This window comes from Cibotium barometz, chromosome 11 (assembly GCF_041138505.1).
Source record: "Cibotium barometz isolate CiBa-2024 chromosome 11, ASM4113850v1, whole genome shotgun sequence".
Lineage (NCBI taxonomy): Eukaryota > Viridiplantae > Streptophyta > Polypodiopsida > Cyatheales > Cibotiaceae > Cibotium > Cibotium barometz.
Window position 1 is genome coordinate 41,575,838 of NC_141056.1, and position 5,789 is coordinate 41,581,626.

A 5,789-nucleotide genomic window follows, 5' to 3' on the forward strand; every position below is an offset into this window, starting at 1 on the left:
GGTACTTACTAAAAATGAAATGGATTGCCTACAAAATAAACAAAGTGAATCAACATGTGGGGGAAGCTCTAGTAGTAATTAGTCAACGTATAGCATTTCCCCTTGAATGGAAGCTCAATAGTGGTCCCTAAAGAGATTCCACCAAGTTATTTAGAGCAAATCTTGATCATAAGTAGAAAACATGAACCTTGAATGAAGGCCACTTGAAGGCCTTTGAAGTATGCCCAACTAGGCCTTTTTGGACCATAATTGAACAAAATGAAAGTGCAAAGAAAGAATCTGCAACATCTATATATCTAGGACAAATCTCTCAAATAATAGGAGAGGAGTTAGATGCTTAATGTAGAACATAGTTCACATAGAAGCCAAACATAAGCTTCTAGAGAAATCGAACTCAACTATTCTGGCTTAGATACAATCATAAAGGAATCCTTTATATATATGAGAAGAAAAGATCATTTTACTCTATAGCAAATATCTACAAACCTAAGCAAAACTTATCAAAATACAAAGTTTCAATGAATAGCGAAACTAGAAGCCTAATTAGACTTCTCTATAGCAACATCTACATACCTAAGTAAAACTTATTACAATACAAAGTTTTGATGAATACTGAAGTGAGGATCCTAAAGAAGCCTAACTAGGCTTCTCTATATCCACAATTTGAAAAAACATGATTATTGTAGAGATGTTAAAAAATAGTGTCAAAGCATGAGCAAAGAAACCTTACAAGCATGGTATGGACTACAATTAAAATTTGCAAATCCTTGAGGAAAGCTTGTGCTCCAAATAACTTGGCGCTTTATGTTCTTGACATACATAATTGATTTTGTAGACCATTTGAAGGACCATTAGAAGAGTAAATTTTTGAAGTGTATTTGTTCAAGTCGAGAGCTTACCTTAGCTTTGTCGAAGCATGTGTTGTTGGGTCTTACCTTCGAGCTATAAATGCAACTTTCCATTGTGGGTGCGTTATCTCATTTGTCGCGTCCTCACTTTGTGTTCACACCGGAATACTTCTTGGGAAAGGGGCGAAGGGAGAGCTTTCAATGCTTAGATAAAGGCAAGAAGTTATAGTCATTTTGCAATGGTTATCTCCCACAAAAGACATAGGAAGAAGAAGCAGCTATTGTAAGAAGGAAACCTTCAATTTAACCTATCTAGCATGCATTCATTAAGCAAGCAGGATTTAATAACATGCAAGAGAGCAAGAAGAGGGAAGAAGGAGAGCTCACAAGCAAAGTATTACAAGGGAATGATTGTGTATCATTTATTGTCAAAAATTGACTTATAATACAAGTAACTAGTTTTCACACTAGGCCATCCAAACTTAAAAATGGTTTGGTCATATTACTACTCTTAAGCAACTATGTATACTAATTCTGTAGACTTCTTCTATTTGACATTAAGTGCATGGTAAGGCTACTTTATATCTTACAAAAGATAGGTGCTGCTGTTTGCGTGGGTAAGATGTCAAAGTGCCTTACGGGTAACCTATGAAGTGGTCAACATGCCTCCTTCCTAATGGGTGACCATGTCCTTGCGTCATCCAAGTTAATGGTGAAAGGTGTTGTTGGGGTAGAAGGTGTGGATGGTCCAGGATACATCATGAAGTTGATAGTTGAGATTAAGTGGTAGAACTTGGGATCTATTCGTAACCTAATACAGGGCAAAGTGATGTGAAGCTTTCAAGAGCCTTGGCAAACAACTTGTCAAGGCGGCATATAAAGTGATAGGTGATATAGAGGTTCTTCATGCAAGGCCTTTGTTGGTTTTGAAAGTGGCATAGATCCTTCATCATGAGGTAGTGTGGTAGAAGCAGTCCATATCCTATGAATGGCAAAATGAGTGCCAAGATCACCGTGTAATGATTTGCATGGATGGATGACAAGGTATTATGCCGAGTTCATACTGTGATGCTTAGACAACTGGCTTTTTCGTGGTGGCGAATACGTTAGGGCGAGGTGTTGTTGGTGTTGACTTGGAGAGGTTATATGCATTGAAGAGCTTTGGAGGTACCAACAAGGTCAAGGGTTCTCCAGGCGATGGGTCGTATCATGGGCGAGGCTTGCACCTACCATGGTTCCTCCATCAAGAGATGTATCTGGAGTGTTGGAGTTGACGAGATTAGTTGCAGGTGAATGTGTTTGTGCGTGACGTGAGATGCGAGGCTTGCGCCTACCATGGTTCCTTCATCAAGAGATGTATCTGGAGTGTTGGAGTTGACGAGATTAGTTGCAGGTGAATGTGTTTGTGCGTGACGTGAGATGCGACAAGTGAAAAAAATTGTGATGTTCGTAGTGAAATATGTAGGTGACATACATGGGCAATGGGTGAAAGGTGTGTCCACGTGGGTGCACTTATCCAAATCAACTATTGTCTTCGACTCTCTTGCTGGTTTCTTTGACATTTACTTGACAGTCCTTTTCGGGAGAGTTAAGATTAGTACTATGTTTGAGGCACGACAATGGACTTTGCGCAAGGATGTGCCTAGAGCTTCAATGGAGCTGGGTGACCGTTGGGGCTTAAGGGATTTGGCGTTATTGAGCACTTGTTCATGACCATAACTTTGTAGACATGCAAGTAGGTCAAAGATCCATTTGGGTTGAATTAGACCCAGTTTTAGGTGGAATCGGTTCTAACTATGTCCAAATTGCATCTAAACCCTTAATTTTAAAGCTTAAATTACAAGTCATGAATTTTAAATTCTAAACCCACCCTTAAACCCTTAACAACAATAAACCCTATGACACTGAATTGAGAAAAAGCCCGTTGCTTCTAGTTTTGGCATAGGGCTGTGTCTGTGAACTTAGCTTGAGGCTTGTATCACCTATGGCATCTTTGCATGTTAAAGCATATGAGTGGTTTGCCTAAGGTCTGCATTGCGGCAGCACAATTAATCCACACCTGTCGGCTTGAGAGCTTTTGAGAGATCTTGAGGGTGACAGTGTTTGGCTTGAGCGTGGGGAGCCAGAACCGATTAAAGATCACAGCGAAAATGTAGCTTGGGCCTTTTTTGTTTTTATTTTTGGCTTATATATGTAAATATATATGCATAAATAATTGAAAATACAAAAAAGAAAAAAGAAGATAGAAGGAAGAGGATTTTTTTGATATATATATGGAGAGAGAATGATAAATATGTATATATATTAAAAAGATGCCAATGGATGTTAGTGCAATGGTAGTAAGGAAGGAGTTTGGAGTCCTTACGTGATGGGTCCCTCTACAAGAGTGTATTTTCAAATTTCTACCCCTACCCTAAAAAGAAAAAGAAGGAAGAGGATTTTTGAGAGAGACATATATATATATATATGTAAAAATAATACTAAAAAAGAAGCAAGAAAAAAGAAAAAAGAAGGAAGAGGATATATTTTAGAGAGAGAGAGAGAGAGAGAGAGAGAGAGAGAGAGAGAGAGATGTATATAGATAAACAAATAAGAAGAGAATAAAAAAAACAAAAACAAAGGAGAAGCTTAACATAGTGGTGTATTATGAGTGCAAATGTGCAAAAGATAACAACCCCTAGAAGTGATGGGAATATATACAATGCACGGGGAGAAAACCCTCCTAGTGAGGGAAAAAGTGCCATCAAATCATCTACTATGCCATCTTAAAAAAAGAAACCTAGTAAGGTACTATAAGTTTTATTTTCACAACTGCGCTGTGATATCAAAGGTGAGACCCCGACCCCTTACTAAGGGTAGAGAAAACTCACTTGGGGCCCCATACATAAATATCTTAGTAATCCAACAATTTTCTCACTTGGGGCCTCCATACATCAATATCTTAGTAATCCGACAACTTTCTCAACATAGATGGATGGAATAGGCCTTATAGTAGAAATTGAGTATGATTCTCCACAAAGAAGAGGCATCGATGGCTCCCTTGGGCTTAACGCGGTGTCTTATTCCTCGATTATGAAGAGAATGGTTCTACCTTAATTTTGCAAAAGATCCTACCATCTAAAGCTAATTCTCATATTTTTTCCAAGTTTCTATGTTTACAATCAACTTTGGTCTCTAGGTTTAGAGAGAACCCGTAAATGTAGTGAACGGGTGTGCACATGCGTGAATTTGAGACTGTGCACGTGCAAATGGGAATGTGAAAGTGGGTGCATGTGCACGGGCGGGGTACACAGTGTGCAAGTGTGTGCGCACGGGCGAATTAATGAAAGTGCACGCATGGTGGGTGGGGTGTAAATGTAAGCATAGTGCGTGTGCTTAAGTGTGCGTGTGGATGTGTGCGCACGTGCAAGTGGGAATGTGGGTGCACTTTCACACTAGATGCAAGTGTGGGATACATGTTTAGATGCAAGGGTGTGTGCATACGTGCACGTGCAAAGGGGTGTGCATGCAAATGTGCAAATATAACTGAGGTACATGTGCGTGGGTGCAAGTGTGTGTAAATGACGCGCATATGTAAATACGAATGGAGATTATGTGTAAGAGCGGGTGCACACGTCATATAAACACACACTTATGTCCACTTACGACATGCATGTGCAAATACGAATGGGAAACATGTGTAAGAGCAGGTGGGGGCATATCGAAGTGCATATGCAAATACAAATGGGGAGTGGGTGTATGTGTAAGAGTAGGTGCACGCATGTGCAAATGTGCGTGGGATGTGTGTGTGTGCACGGGTGTGGTGTACGTGTAAAAAAGTGAAAACACGGGTGCACGTGTGTGGGTGCAAGTGTGCAAATGTGAATATGTGTGTGCATTGGGTGCGCATGTGTGTTTTTAGTTGTTTTTTGACGATTCTTAATATGTTTTTGGGCTTTCTGTGCTTTTTTGTCATTCCCGATGAAGGTAGTGACTGTACACTTGAGCGGGGAGTGCTACGTTACATGGGCTAAGGTTGGAGGTTTACCGTGCATGCGGTTTTTTGCATAAGGGTGGAGAATCGTTGACCCATCCGCTTTGCTCGTTGCACTCGAATTTGATTCGTTACCATCACCTCAGAAGATTCTGAGCACCCCCAGGGTCCGCAGCATGGCGATCATCCATCTTTGGATATCAATATGGTTGATCTGGATATAGGTGATCACGGATTTGTGGATTTACATACACATACTTTATTAGAATCACCCACACAACGTATTGAGCAAAGTTTACTTGTTCTTTCTCAAAGTTTATAGACCATGCAAGAGACTCTTAAGCAGTTGGTTGCTGGTTCAGGGTTTCGGAGTGTCCCGGTTGATACTCTAGGGGCATCTTTTCCTAGGGGGTCAACTCAAGACACCGAAACACTCGGGAATCAGGAAGTGGCAGCTATGCTCAAGAGCATGAAGCCTTTTGTGTTCCGCGAGGAAGAGAAGGAGCGTAATAAAGATGCAATAAACACTTTTACAAAAGTGGACGGATGCGCACCTTTTGAAGCATTCTCCTGATGCTGTTTGCATGCTTGAGGCAAGTCTCACACTCGAGGGAAAGGCCTATAAGTGGTGGATGAGTTTCAGTGAGAGAAATTGACCTACAACATGGGCTACTTTAGAGGCACTTTTTCGAAAAGAACTCTTACTTGAGAATGAGAAGGATCGCAACTGGGATGCTTGGGACAATTTTAAGATGGAAGGTCTTACGTTGACCCAATATATTTCTAAGTATCGCGAGATAATTCTCAAGCTTGAAGGTTTGCATGATTTTCAGAAAGTACGAGGTTTTCTGCATGGTTTAGATAATGAATATAAGACTAAGATTAAAACTCAATAATATCCTAAAACTTTAGAAGAGGCCATTAAAACTGCATAGATATTTGATGATAATATTGAGAAGAAACGCACA